General features: G+C 34.3%; 2 long non-coding RNA genes across 8 annotated transcripts; one reads left to right on the plus strand and one right to left on the minus strand.

Moving 5' to 3' along the window:
• Window positions 1–288: 288 nt before the first annotated feature.
• Window positions 289–9676, minus strand: LOC118878402 (uncharacterized). 7 transcript variants are annotated; one of them, XR_010654807.2, is made up of 5 exons: window positions 9348–9658; window positions 7158–8371; window positions 2038–2201; window positions 1005–1156; window positions 289–935 (listed from the first exon to the last, which is right to left on the minus strand). It is a non-coding gene; the product is annotated as an uncharacterized lncRNA (long non-coding RNA). The 7 variants fall into 7 exon arrangements; XR_010654804.2 differs by having other exon boundaries at window positions 289–949; window positions 9348–9657; XR_011604804.1 differs by having other exon boundaries at window positions 289–1156; window positions 2038–2189; window positions 9348–9670.
• LOC139353502 (uncharacterized) lies at window positions 5672–13225 on the plus strand. Its single transcript, XR_011604808.1, has 2 exons — window positions 5672–6781; window positions 13171–13225. It is a non-coding gene; the product is annotated as an uncharacterized lncRNA (long non-coding RNA).
• Window positions 13226–16249: the final 3024 nt, after the last annotated feature.

The raw sequence follows: 16249 nt of genomic DNA on the forward strand, positions 1-16249 counted from the left end.
CAAAGGGTTGGGCGGATCAAATTGGCGACTTTGGTGACTCACAAGAATCGAGTGCAACCCTTTGATTTTGCCATTTTTTCACGCTCTTACTTTTACGATTTTGTGTTTTGTTCTTCAATTGTTCAGTTCATATCCTTGCCTTTTTTGGCTTGGCGACCGAAGTGTTTGCCAGCCACGCCCAGTTTTCCACTGTCATAAATTAACACCCCCGGCTACGTGGGAACAACAGAGTCTTAACCCTCTGTATACCAATTACAATCATCCCTAGATGGAGTTTTGATAAAGAAAATTAAGCCAAAAAGAAAACCTTTTCCTTTATTAAAAGTATAAGTATAAGAAATCAGATAATTGGGTTTTGATTTATAACTTATGGCTTAAGTTACTTAATTTCTGGATAGGTAAGTGAGAGATTAAAAGGGATACATATCTTTAAAAAATTATTAAAGCGAAAGTCTTATAATTTGTGCTCTACTTGAGATACGAAAGTGTTATAAGTGAATTTAAGATCATTCTTGGGGTTACTCATAGGGTTAACGACTTCTCTGAGTATAGGGTCGAAGTTCTTTGCCGTTCCCACTTCGAATGCAATTTTAAAGAGTTTTTCGAGAAGGGAAAAGAAAAAAAAAGAAAGAAAAGAAAAGAAAAGAGGGTAGGGCGTTGTATACTTGACTTTATCGGGAAAAACAGAGAAGGCCTCTTGAGTTGTGTTATTTAATGCATTGGCAGACACACACCCATATAAAATGGATCTGCAGTGCATATGGGTAACACATTAATTCTTCTGTTTCGCCTTATCTTGAATTTTGGGATTACATATAGAGATATACTCTTTTTTTGGGGGAGAATACAGCCGGAAAGAGACCGGGTGTACTTAGTCTTTTGAGGCTGGGAGTGATTAGTCAACGGAATTGCCACCACCAGTAATCAGTAATGCCCTGAAAACAGAATACTGAAAACTGAATGCGGAACCACCACAATTGACAACAGCTGATTTCACCCCTTACCCAAATGTTGGCCCAGGACGGAACACCACTGCACCAAGGAACCACCCACCCCGAACCCACGAATAACCCAGTGGCGGGTGTCCGGGGTTCAAGGTTGAGCCACTGCGGTGCGACCCTCATTTTCGGCAATGCCAATCCCATAAGCAGATGCACTGAAAGAAAGGAAAGCCTTATTATAACAATGATATAGGTTTAGCAATCCCATTTCCAACAGATCTCAAAAATTTAAAAAGATATATAGGTTAAGAATTCCTAAATAAGAAAATGGTCATATACCTAAAAAATATAATAACTTTTTGAAATAAAAACTAAACTTTAAATTAAAAATATATTTAAAATACCCTTTTAAGAATAAATCTTCAGTTTTAAAGAGATTATTATAATATCTTTTTAAGGATATATGGTAAATCCCACAATCTTAGATATAATAATATTTACAATTTCCAGTGCGTTATATCCCAATAGCCGATTTCAATCGAAATCCCAACCCTGAACTGTCTGTTGTCCTGCCCTGCGCATTCCCATTTGGGGTGGCAATTGTAACGGCACCCACCCCTATATCATACATGTGTACCCTACCCTAACACCCTATGTTATCCTCCACATCCGGGTGAATCATCATCCTTATTTTATTTAATTTTTTTCATTTTTGCCAAAAATTTCGCAGAAAGGGACGCAGCACGTGTCACTTTCACAAAATGTTGGAAAAGTACCCGAAAACAAAAAAAAGTAAATAAATCAAGAGTGCAAATCCGTGATGAGTCATGGGCTTTGATTTTATTTTATTTTCATTAAATTTTTAACTGAAATGCATTGGAGCAAATTGCATTTTTCGTTTTCTTTTCGTTTTTTTTTTTCAAAAATGCTGAAATGGAAATGCAATTTGTTGCGGTCTGTTTACAGTCTCCGAAAAGCGTGATAACATATGCTCAAGTTAGGGGGAAATGGGGGAAATCCATTAGATACATTGTTTCTCCGATTTAATATAGTTAAAACAGACCATTAAACAATTTTGAAACCCCTTTATACTTGCCTGTCTGCTCTCTTTGCCGATCATTGTATTTCCCAAAACTTATTCATTCATTAATTGCCTCTGTGATCTCATAGATGAATCATCAATTGCTGATATTCATAATAAATTATTGGCGATGAATTCCAGAGAAAAATTACCAGATGTCAAGAATACTGCAAAACAGACTAGTAAATAAAAATAAGATAATATAATATTATAGAACTTAATATTATAATATAAACGTTTAGGAACTATAAAACAGACTATTAAATAAAAGTAAGCTAATAATAAAGACTGTTAAATGAAAATAAGCTAATATAATAAATTAATATTATAATATGAAGTTTTAGGAACTATAAAACAGACTATTAAATAAAAATAAGCTAATACTAAAGACTGTTAAATAACAATAAAACAATATAATATCATAGTACTTAATATTATAATATGAAATTTTAGGAACCTTTAAGCGAACCTTAAGTGTATGCATATTACCCCCATAAAGTTCGGTTAAAAGGCCCATCAAACATGACAGAAAAACCCACAAACATCCATTTAAGCCATATGCAAATTTAGCAGAAAGATGGAAAACAGGAAAATGGGAAAAATGTTTGTTTAGGTCGGGTATGCAGCATAGCTGGAAAATTGAGACGCTCATGCAACGTACGAGAGAAAAACCCTATAAGCAAGACCCACATACAGCTAGATGAGGGTCTCGGCAACGGGTTTTCCAGATGGTTCCTGACTTAAGAAATACATAAACACCGAACCAATAAAAGGTCAATTTTAATACCTTTTTAAGGGACTAATGATCAGAATTGGCTTCTATAGATAACAAGTATACTTAACCCTTTTTTTTTTTGGTTATGATTATGAAAATAGCATTTTGGCCAATCGATTAACTTGATCCAACTTTTTAGATTAGTGTCACAAGATCGTAAACCCCTTTCTCTCTGTGTCTCTTCCTATTTCTGAGTGCAGTGGTCAGTCAACGGTATTCCAAAATGACTTTCGCAAAAATTTGCCTAATAATTGAACACTAAAAATAAAACTGTCATGCTGTTTTTGTTGTTGTTGCATTTCTTTTGGCGAGCCATCACTGAAATTCTAATTAGCTAGTGAAAGTCATGTTCGTCTTCCACTTCCCCTTGCCCCTTTCTTTACGCCTTAAAACCGTTAACGGCTTTAACTTGATCTTCTTTTGTGGCATTGTCCATTTGCCGTTTTTATGTGAACAAACGGACGAAAAGTAACGAATTTTGGCATTTAAATGCAAGGGAGATCCGGAGATAAATGCCTGATTTGAAGATTTGAGTGACCAACGGTTTGGCCATTGGATAAAATAGAGTTACCTAATAGATCGAATATCTGATATGGTATGTACGTACTTGAAAGGGAAAATACAACAAAGCAGTACCATAAATTAATTTAAAGATTGATTATAGTTGGATTAGATTTAAAAAGCTTCTTATGTAACAAATGTAAAAGATGATAACGAATTTTGATATCTAGAATGCAAAGAAGATCAGGAGATTGGGAGTTGAAGATTTGAGTAATAAAAAAGATTTGAATGGATAAAATAGAGCTACCTAGTAGGTGAATATCTGATATGGTAGATACTTGAAAAAGAAAAGTAAAAAAACAGTATCTTAATTGAATTTAAGGATTTATAATAGTTCAATTAGATTACAATTAACCCGCATTTCTATACTACAGTGGCTTTATATACAGTCTTGCCAAAAACACAACAACTGTCGATTCAGTTGACCAAATTTGGTAAAATTATATAAATCGAATACATGGTCATGTGTTTTCTAGTTTTTTTTTTGTTGATTTCCTGAGATAGTAAAACGGCGGATGCAACGCCATATAGAACATATATGTACAAACATCTATCCCTAAAGCTGCAGGTGAGGGGTTCGACTCTGGGATTACGTATGGTTACGCCTACGAGCCATTGCATATGGGCAACATATTGAGTTTCCGCTTTTTAGTTTCAGTTTTTAGAAAATACTTCGTTACATTTCGGCACTCAAGCACACACAGACACAAACAACATCGATTGATTGGTTTTTGTTGTTTTTGGACATTTGTTGGATGTACATTTTTGGGATAAAACCGATAAAAGCTTGGCTTTTTTTTTTTGTTGATGCTCGTTTTCCATTCAAAATGCCAACGGCCAAAAACGGGCAGCGACAGCTCAATGTCAATGGCTTCAACTGGTGTATATAGTATATAATATATAGTATATACAATAATGTGTGTGTGCTGCTGGAACCCCAAATAAATTATACGAAATTAAATAAAAAATGCCAAAAACGTTGACATTGTGTATTGAGTGTGTGTGTTTGCCTGCCCTGCTCTTTCTCCCAAGTTTTTATGTCTTTAGCGAATTTATTCGGATGTCATTTGTACGCACTAAATACCCTCGGACTCGTCTCGTTTTATGGTATTATATGTAGGCATTGCGAAAGTGAAAAGTCACCCAAATATCTGGTAATATTGGGCTAGTGTCGCGATTCATTTGAATTCTTCCGTTAACAACTGACTTTCATTACGGATCGACATAAAGAATTTTTTACATTCCGAATGGGGGTCTCCATTTCCAGACGGTCCATAAACCTATTCTTCTACCATCATTTGAAATTGTTAGGCACGCTTGGGGTTGAGGAGCTAGAAAAGGTCTTGGTTTTTTATATTATATTATCAGTTAATAAAATAAATACATTAAACAATGGGTGTTCTCTCAAGATTATACTTATAAAGACCTCTTTTCTGTAAGTTTCCGTCTTGATATCTCTGAAAAAAGGGTCCCCTATGAGTTAAACATTTTTTTTCTTCAGCAATATTTATGTGATCACATATCTTATCAATGACATGATTGTTTTCATATTTATAGGGGTTCCATTTATAGAACTTCTTATTTTTGCGATACTAATTTTCTGAGCTCTAATGTTATCTGGACTTTTTTTTCTTCCGTTGGTGGGAAACAAGTTTTGTTTTTTTTGGATCTTGTGCCGCTGCTTTTGCTTCTGTTTCTGTTTCTTTTTCTGCTTCTGTTATGTTCTCCCTCTTTCTTCCTCTCTTCTTATTTCTTCTTCCATTCTCTTTCCAAACGGCCTGGCAATTTCAAACGTAACTGTCAACAATGGGCGGACTGTTCTTGGACTTTTTCTCCCCTCTTCCTCTACTTACACTTATAAAAAAGTTCAAAAATGGTCCTAAAAGATTTATATTTTATATGTATAAAAGCTAAAACTCTTAAAAATGTGCGTACATTTATAAATAATGAAATCAAAAATTAAAATCATTTTAAAATTAAAAATTTTTTTAAATAGATAGATACTTTTTAGGAACTTTTTTTTTAATAATTCTCAAGTAACTCTAAGAACATAGAAATCTCTTACAATTGAAATTGTACTTCAAAAATAAATAAGATTACAAGGAAGTTTTAAGTTGAAATTCGAAATAATAAATATTACTTTATTGGGGCGTATATTACCTTTTAAATCATTTTGTTTTCTACATTTGTTCTCCATTTCGAGTGTACTACTACTTCTCTACTTTGTTGTTGGGCAGGTGTTTATGCTTTCCAAGAGATCGCCAAACGGTTTCCGATGATCATGGCCATTATTATCATTAAGATAGCCACGATCATCATCGTCGTTTCTGGGTTGTTTGTGTGTTTTTATGCTAAACGGTTCTCCCAGCTCAATTATTTATAATTTTTTCGTTCCGAGCGGGATTCGGTTTATATTTTTATTTTTACCTATTTCGTGGGTTTACCGTTCAACCCGTTTAAGTTTTGCCTATTGTTGTTATTTTGCCAGGTCTTGTGTTATTTTATTATGGATTTGGTTTTCTTTTCGCCATCAACATGTTTATCCCTCGGATTTTTTATTATTACAATTTTTTTGCTGTTTCATATGCAAAGCAACGCCAACGAATAAGTGTACTTTACGTTTTGGAGGTGATGATTCATTTCAAAAACACGGAATCGGCTTTGAGCTGGACGTAAGTCGAACTTGTGACTCATAGGTAAGATACATTTGTATATAAGCATACGTATATCACTCAAAAGTTCGAAAGGATGACTGGGCACGTTTAGGAAACCCTATATTAAGTTGGGGGAACTTGGGATTACCTAACTTGGGATTCCATAAGGTTTTCAATGAACAAACTAATTTACGAATGTTTTTTTAACTCAATTATTTTTTTTTTTAATATATCGTTTGTTATAAGAAAACTATTTTAAAATTTAGAATGTTACTATTTATATTACTAAGGGTTTATACAAGAACTTGCCTTAAACCGGTAATCCATCTAGTTTTCCCACTCTGAAAGTCATCTGGAATCCGGATGAGTCACCATCTTGTTGGAAATCTATATAGCTGCGTCACACCTACATAACTTTGGAGCTATCGCCCAAGATCGGTTATAGCGATTTGGATCGGTCAGGTGCCAGTTTTTCTGACTCAGCCTCAACTTATTCCGAGCTATCGCCTATACTTACACATATTTACTTTCGGCGCTGCCTTATCAGCAATTTAGTTAAACGCTATTGAAATAAATACACAGTTTCACGCACTTATATATTTCATTATTATTTATTGGCTGTTGGTAAATGGTAATGGGCCTACGTGTCCGTCAGTATAATAGTGTTTATGGGCCTGATAACAGAGGCGTTGGGCGCCAATGAGATTGTTTTCCAATCAACCCGCATGAGAGTGAAAAAAAGGAAGAGGATAAGGGCTTAAAGATAGTGGTATGAGCAATAAGTTCAGGCTTTATTCTACTGATAATGCTAATTTTTCGGAGCCCAAAGAAATCATGCAGGAGATGGAGAAGAAAACAATTCACATTCACCCGAAAACTTGATTACTTAATCACTTAGCAGTTCTATCTTGAAGAACACAGTTCTTAAAAAAAGAAAACCAAATTGGATAAAAAAAACAGAGCTCATATTAAGATTCACCCAACAAAAATTTACTTACCACATCAAAACTGTGTTGTTCATTAACTAATTTCAATAACAAGTATTTATGACTAACTCTACACGATAACTAATCTCGGGGAAAAAAGGCTTATTTTTATCTTTAACTAGAAACCAATGAAATATTAAACTAACAAGTATTACTCACTTGTTCAACATTTGTTGGCTTATTAGGAAATTTTATTTATGTCCGTTAGCACAGATTTTATTATGAGTTTTATTAAATGCAATACCTGTGCAATTACAGTTTCCCAACCAAACTGTGCAATAAACTCCAATCCCACACGTTTCATATAAATTAAAATGTTTCCCCAACCCCAACGTTAATTTATCATTTATTATTCACGCAAACCTGTTTGAAAAAGTTCTCTCAAGTTCATTAACAGACTGCATTACAAGTTGCAACTGAAATAACTCAAGTATACAAGTTTTTAAATGCAGTCGAACTTTTACTGCACTTTGTATTAATATGATAAATAGTTATGATATCAAAAAAGTTTTATAATCTTTTAAACTTTGTAGGAACCCTCTAGCAAATGAAATTGCATCATTAGGGAACCCTCTATTTTTACAAGATTATGCTATGTTTATGTTGGATTGTAAAACTTGGATGGGTTCTAAAATGAGTTCCTTGCATGTCGCACCCACTGGAAAGAGGCGGGTCTGGATTTAACTATCTGCTTGGCACGATCTGGGCCTAAGTACCTCGAGCATTATGCGATTCGGGGCCTCACGCAATGCTTTCCGCTTTACGGTCGGCTCAATCCGGATTCCGGCGGACTCCTGGGGGCGGGGTGGTATATCTGCCCGGAATCTGGGCGTGGCCGGTCCTGGATGCACACACGTGTGTCAGTACACACCCACAAAAGAAAAAAAAAGCAAAGCTCACGTGTGCTCTTTTCAATTTGTGTAATTAGAGGTAGAAAGCGCCACAAAAATGGCATCTTTATTTGAATTTTTCATTGTCGGCAATGTTTTTTATACCCTTTTTGAAACAATGGTACTATTAAATGGAGTAAATGTATGGGACAACATTGAAATTTGGAAATATTTTCGTTAAATATAATGCTTGGGGACTATTTTCGTAGTACAGATTCTTCCAAACTATTGTAACTCGGTTGTTACAGATTCGAATGTTACGAAACTTGGTAGCTTTATGTATTATACCATTTCAGTGGATCATGTAAAGTTTGGTGTCTGTCGCACTAGCAGAATGGAAGTTATTGATCTATAAGGGTATTCTGCGCTTCGGTCCCTTGTTCCCATTTTATTGTTCTTGTTTCTGTTTTATTTAATTGACGTTGCTCTCACGCACACACATGCAACGCCCAGCTGATGGCAGTAGACCGCAACGGGCCAACCCTGCGAAAAGCAGAAGACAACAGAAAAATGTAGAACCCCAGGAATGGGAAAGGGAATCAGAATGGGAAGTGGGTGTGCGTCGATGTGGGCCTACAAACAATTAAACATTGCGCACTCACCATCTGTACACACGAGTGTACATTCAAAATTTCATTAAAAACCACTATTAGGTTTTAGTTTTTTGCAACCCACATTCTTTGGTTCCGATTTCGCAAAATACAGTGAAGGCTGGGTCAAAAAAACAACACATTCATTAATAACAAACACTGTTATTCCTCCAGCTTCACGAATAAAAAGTAATATGTTCAGAAAATACCAATCCTGTTATGAATACTATTTACGAATCATCACAGTTTTTAGATGAGAAAATCTTAGCATTTTTAGCGAACCTATATTTATAAGGCAGAACCCACTGTAGATCCGATCACTGTGTATGTTAGTTACTTCACCATGCAAATATGTTGCTCTAACCTTATAAATGCAAGACGTCGACGGTCACTTCGACTGAGATTGCGGTTGTTTTGGCCCTGTTTTGGACTAAGCCAAAATTAATGTAACAAAATACGCTTAATTTATGTGCATAAAATTATGGAAAGCACGCAAAAATGGATCACATCACTGCCTAACAGAGTTATTTTTGGAGTCTTACAGAATCCAGCAGGAAATGTGTTTTCAAATGTATTAAAAAGTTAAAAATTTTTTAATGGAATCTTTTGTCTATTTAAGTCTTAAAGATATGAATAAAAATTTGAAGTTCTAAGTATGGAGGACATTTCCTACCCCAATTTCACAACCTTTAATACCTTGTCTCCACTTCTTATTGAGTTCCGAATATTATACTATTATGCGAGGTCAAAATGTTACAATAATACGAATGATAAACCCTGTTTAAGATCCTATATAGAAATTATGCAATTACTTGTGAGGAACACATATGCTATGCATATAGACTCCACATTTCCTACCCCAATCTCACCATCTTTAATGCCCCGTCTCCACAGCTTCTGAAGTTCCGAAGACTGATTACAAGTTTCTGCCTCTGTAGACCTCGGCACCCACGTGAGACTGAGCGACGTGTGGTTTTCGCTACTTTTTTGCCCACATTTCTTTCATTGCCAGCTCGAAACAGCTTTACTTGGCGCTAATCAGATGCGACAACAGCAACAAAAAGCACGAAAACCAGCTGCTGCAGTTGGATACAAAAATACAAAAAAAAAAAGAAAAAATATAAAGTCTCGCCAAAGCTGACGCCGCAATAAACAAGTCAAGAAAGCAACTAAAGAGTCGAAGGAGATAGGTTGAGAGATGCGAGGGGTCTGTCTTTCGAACTGAGCTATGTGGGTACAGTTGCGCACAGAATGTTAGCAACAGCCACTCGTGATGATTTTTTACATTAAGAAATAAATATATTTTGAATTTTTGAGTTAGGACTACTACTTTATTTAATAATGTCTCATTTTAAATAATAATATATGATGATATATGAAAAATTATCTTTGAAATTTTTATTTTTTGTAGGTTGTGACGAATTTTTCAATGATATATTGGAGTGTTTGCCGGCTCGAGGTCAGGTCCTTAAATAAAAAACACGCTGTTGATGTTTAATTTTCAATATGATAAGAAACTAAGATTTTATGTTTCGAATGTGAAATATTTTTTATAGAAACCTAAAAAACATATATTTATTAGCATTTTGTTAAAAGTTTTTATAGAAACAATTATTTTGACCGCAGCTGTAACTATGTGTGTCTTGCACCTTTCAGTCTGAGAGGCTGGCTCCTCCAGCCCTCCCTATAATAACACTAAATGGGTGTGAGCTTGGTGTAGTGGCTGTGTCTGGTAGCCCAACTAAATGACTCAATGAAACTTTTTCTTCTTCACCCTGCACAGTCAACTATTTTATTGATCAATTGCCATGAGACAGAGTACTATAAATAAACTTTAATGTGCTACCGAGAACTTACAGTTGAGCTTGTGTAACTTGAATCCTAAACTCAAAAACCTCTAACTATTTAAAGCATATAAATAACAAATTCAAAAAGAAAGAAAGCTTTGACACTTGAACAAAAATTGTTAATATTTAAAAATATCCTAAGCCTAGAAATATTTTACCATTTAGTTTTTAAAACATGTTTGAATTTAATTTTTTTTTTAAAATATTCAAAAATGTTTTTTATTTGTAGTTCGTGCTAAAGAGGCTTTACTGCGTTATAAAAGTTCAAGCAATTTAACCAGTTCACTGAAAGTTCACTTGCATATTTTTATTAGCAGTAATTTGTTTTTGAGATTGCCTTACATATTATACGAAATTAACTGTGGAGAATAAATTTGATACTGCTAGTGCTGATTGTTTATATTATTTTCTACCAAAATAAACCAATTGAAATTGTACTAATCACTAGATCTTAAATATAATTCTTTATATCGAGTATAATATTATAAAATATTATATTTTTTTGGAAATAAATAAATGGAACATAATATTATTATCTTTTATTATCCAAATTAAATAATTTTTCTTGACCTGTAGGCTAAGATCTAGTTTTTGTTTGGCGATCTTAAGATACTTTTTCTGTGTAGGCAGATAAAGCTGTCTCGCCACCCACTGAAATCGGGTGAAATCTTGCGAAAAGCACGCCAAAATCGCAACAAACGAAAAACCCAAATGAAATGCGAAATAATTCATATCTTTCACTTTCCCGGAGCGTCTGCAACTCACACATTTTCCGACAATTTCAGACATTTTCCGACAGGTGGGCGTAATTGCGAATCAGCGACAGGTGCAACAATGTCGGCAATGCAGCGCGATGGGCAATTAACGGAGCAATTAGCAGCGGTGTGGAATTCGGCGATTTAGCATTATTACATTAACATAAATTCGTGTTGGCATTTATATCGCGGATCGCGCGAAAGCAAGCACGATTAACTCCGAAACGTACTAGATACTTGGGCTCTTGATTATTTTACAGCACTCATGGAGATTTCTTTTGGAGCAAGTGATGATTTTATGGCAACAGTCGGGGCCAGAATATTAGCAACTGATGAGCTATATATAGATTTAATTTGAAAGACAAATATGACTTAATATGATGATGGATTAACTGTAGTTGGTTTCGATAAGAACCCAAAAGATTCAAAAATATTAAATTCGAGTCTCACAGAATAATAAATGAGCTATTATAATGGATCTATAATGAAAATCCTTACGTTCATAAGTAAAAATAATCTTTTTAATCTTTTAATTCATATGTATTTATTTTTATATTTAATTTATCAATCATTAAAAATCATTTTAATAATTAAAAGAAATATTTTCTTTGTAGGTTGTAAAAAAAAATCGGTTGATTTGAGATTGTACGATAGCTTTTTGGCCAGGGCTGTGGATTGGAGGCCTCGGCTGAGATTTCTTCAAACGTTTTTTCGCCTTTTTAGCCAAACTAACCGTTCATGGCCTTGGGCTTTCGGGTGCTTAACTCCCCCGACTGCAAACTACTTCAAACGCACGATCCCAAACTCGCATCCCCTCACTTTTCCCATCGTGTCTGTGCACGCAAACTAATTAAGACGGCAATTAATGGCTGTATTTTTCTCTCCAATTGCGTTGCGATGCCGAAATGGCCAAAAAGGCCCGGGTGAAAATGTATTTGCAACTTTAAGATGACCAAAAGCGGTTAACTGCAATGCCAGCTGGTAAAATACAAAAATCCAAATAAAATAACAAGAAAGATATGGGATATATGGTGGAAGGGGTGGCAACCCTGGCAGTGCGTGCATGTTAATGGCAAGCCACGATGGAAATTAATGAAAATGGAAGAAAACAAATTAATTGCGAAAAATGTACGAAAATTTTCACATTCAATGACCTTGACAATGGCTTTGGCCCAAGTCGCTTAACTTGTTTATTTTATTTATTTTGACGTTGATGTGTGTGAGTGTAGAAAACGTGACGAGTTACGTACTTTTGGAGAAAGGTCGTTGATCATGGCTACAGTATGTTGCTGTTTATTTTTTTTTGTATCTTTTTGTTTTATAGCGGTTTCAAAGTCAACATCAACGCGTTTTTGGCTATTTAAGTATTTCTAGTTTCCATACCCCCCTCTCCCTCGATCTCTATCTTGGCGATCGATCCAACGTAACCTCACTGGCGCAAGGTTAATACTATCCAAGCCAAAGCCATTGGCCCGGGGAAATTTCTTCGATTTTTTCGGTCGCCTTGCCAAAATATAATCAAACAAAAAACAGACGAACAACGAACTTGAGAAAAGCAAATAAGGTTAAAGCTGGTATTAAAGATCTTGGAAGAGAATGGGTTGAGGAAAGAATGGTTCCAAATATTCGAAGGTCCTATAGGGCATCTTTCAGAAATAATGAATTGGTTCACAAATCTGTTGAAATATATCGTTCTAACTCGTAATATTAGTATCTTTCTAGATTTAAAGATGATAAATAAAGATATATCTTTATAAGAAGCATTCCCACTCTTTCAAATCTATTAAAATATATATAATGATCCAAATATAATTATATTCCTAGTAATATAGAGACTTTAAATATGTTAAACTAACAGATATCTTTAAGAGAACACTTCTTTACCATCCTGACAGCTGGGTTCCAAATATTCATGGATCCTACAGGGTATCTTTAAAATATAATGAATCCAATCACATAACTATAAAAACATTTCATTAAACGTCAAATTATTATTATATTCCTAGATTTATAGAGACTTCAGAGATGCTACAAACAGATATCTCTATTAGAACACTTCTTTAACATTTCTACTGTCATCATTTTTCCAGATCTCGTTGCCTGTTATGTGGCCCACAAACCAAGACACGTTTTATGGCCATTAAAGCTGGCTGATCAACGCTAAATACCAAATACATAATGAACACATTCGAGAAAGAAATGATGATCTTCGGGCGGAGAAGTAGAACTAGTTGATGGCTCTCGACAATCCAATGCCGACTGACCATATTCGGAGCAATTTGAAGCCAATTTCCATCAGTTTGCAATGGCTCCATTCTTGGCTATATGCTTTAAACCGTTAGCCGGGGCAATTTCCAAAGACCCGTCTGCAAGATAAGATTGTGTCACTCGCTATCTCTCTTTTTTCGTTGAAGAAAAGCTACGAAGAGAAGAAGAAGACATGGCTTGGGGAATGTGGAATTTCGCGATGACGTCGGCGAATATTTTGGACACAAAACGATGAGAATAACTTGTATTCGTTGGAAGTTCTATGACTGGAATTTTCTACAACTTATCTTTATGGAATTTGTCACCATAATTTAAACTTTATGAGTAGGGTCACAAAGTAATACATTTTCCATGGGTTTTTTCTTTAAGTTAAGAACATAATAAACATAAATTTTATGTATTTATAATCTTATAACAGAATTCTTTGAATTTTAAATTTATCTATGTATAACTATCTATATCTATATTAATGGTATTTGTATATATTTTAATATTTAAGAACCTTTATGGTAATACAATTAAAACAGAATTATTATTTTATTATTATTATTTTTTAATGTTAAAGAATCTTTATGGTAATACAATTAAAAGAAAATTATTATATTATTATTTTTATATTTTAATATTAAAGAACCTTTATGGTAATACAATTAAAACCAAATTATATTATTATTATTATTATTATATTTAAATATTAAAGAACCTTTTTGGTAATACAATTATAACAGAATTATTTTAAAGATTTTTTTTGTACTGTCTTGTATTTTTGATCACACCTTTTTATGGTCATGCTCGAATTTCTGATTTTTTCCGAAAAGAGTGCATGTGCAATTGTTTTTTTTTTAACAATTGCAATTTCCAGGCTCTCCTCTTTGATTTCAGTTTTTTAGCTTGACCGAAAAGCAAAATAAAGCCAAAAAAGCGAGATGGCAATACCAAATGCGGCAAAAGAGGAAGAGGGATGGGGGTAGATGGGTAGAGGGGTGGGGAAGGAAGGGAGTGGGCGGGGCGGGGGGCTGTGGCTGGGCGCGACGTCACCGACGTTGGAGCCACTCCTTTGACCATGTGTGCGTGTCTGTATTCGTTTGTCTGTGTGTGCGTTTGTTGTTTTCTTTTTATGCTGCGCTCTCTCTAGCGCCATCTCGCTCACGCCTTTGCATTGCTTATCGCACCGTATGTTGCCGTTTCCTTTTATGCGTCATTTTGGCTCGAAATAGGCAATTATTTAAACAAAGATTAGTCAACAAAAGCGCGCAAATAAATAAGTCTACATATTGTTACTTATTGCCATATGTGTGTGCACATCCAATAATAGCAGCAACAACATAAAATGGCTTTCCCTCTTTCACTTTTTGTTTTTTGTTTTTCGCAAAGCCGAGTGCGAGCGAGATAGCACGACGAGGACCGGCAAACGCGAAATACGATGAAAAATCAGCCGAATTCTGGCGAAAAATATCAATTTGCCCGATTGGAATGCATTTGCAATAACAATTGCGATATTTGTTTATGCCGCTGCCCAGCCCCGGCTCGAAAAAAAAACAAATAAATTTAAACAAAAGTCGAGAGAGAACCGGGGCTTATCATTGACAACAACAACAAAAGCGCACTGAGTCACAGCCTCTGGAAAAATGCCGCAAGCCAGAGAGAGGGAGCAAAAGCAAGAGAGCAGCTTACAAATGTGCATGTGTATTCGTCTCTGTTGCGCAAACGCATAGTCTACACTGGAAAGAATTAGTTCAATTGGGAATGTTAAAAATAAACAACCCTGTAGTATATTTTTATATGAAATTGACTTTGTATTTCAAATCTAACAAGAATACTGCTACCTCTGTGGTGGCTTAAGCAGTCTGTAAATATCAAAAATCAAAAAGTTCATTATGTTGTATTATAAATTTTATGAACTGTAAATCCTAGAATATAATCAAAAAACAAAATAATTGTTTTTTAAAATAACTTAATAGGTTTTTTTCCGATTTTATGATTTATTTCTGTATAAGACATTAAATTTTTAATGTTAAAATAATAACTTTTAAACAAAAACCAATATTCGATAAATAAAGATAACGTACAACGAATGCTATTAAAGAATAATTGAGAATATGTTAATAGACAACTAGGAGATTCTAAAATATTTATGACACATATGTACATGTATGTATGTATACTATATAAATGGTATAATATAGTGATAAAAATATATAATGGTTTTGAGACCATAATGAACATCTCGATACGTTTCACACAGAATCACTCATACAATGAAATTAAAATACTTTAACAGACCCGAAATGATTTGATATTTATTTTTGCAGTGTACTCTTCTCTTGTCTGGCAGCTGTTTCGCCGTTATGGTTCAAAACCGGCTTGCGGCTGTGCTGATGAATTTTCGACGGCTACCGAATACCCTTCTCAAAAACGTGCAACAGCTTGAAGAAGGGGTTTTTGAACAAAAACAAAATAAACAATAGATCTGTTACACATATGCTAATTTTCTTGATTGAGTATGATGGTTATTTTAAATTCCCATTAAAATAAAGATCATTAAAATGTTATTGTCATGGTTTGAAAATAAAGTTCTTAGAAAAAATGTCTTTCAATTAATTTATGGGGGAAATTCACAACTAAGGGAAAGTTTTGGTAAGATTACCAATTTGATTGAAGACGATAGGATAGCAATAAATGTCCCTGGGAAACCTATAAGAATATTATTTCCTATTGGAAACAAATAGACTTAGAAAAATATTCTTATGCAGAGACTTAGTAAAGAATAACCAACATAAACATTGTAATCTTATGTAAGTACATATTAATAATAATTTTGTGAGTATCTCTCTGCGACCAAAATGATAAGTACCATAAATATTTTCTAATAAATTATTTTAAGAAATGTACATATTATAT

Source organism: Drosophila suzukii, chromosome X (genome assembly GCF_043229965.1).
Source record: "Drosophila suzukii chromosome X, CBGP_Dsuzu_IsoJpt1.0, whole genome shotgun sequence".
Classification (NCBI taxonomy): domain Eukaryota; kingdom Metazoa; phylum Arthropoda; class Insecta; order Diptera; family Drosophilidae; genus Drosophila; species Drosophila suzukii.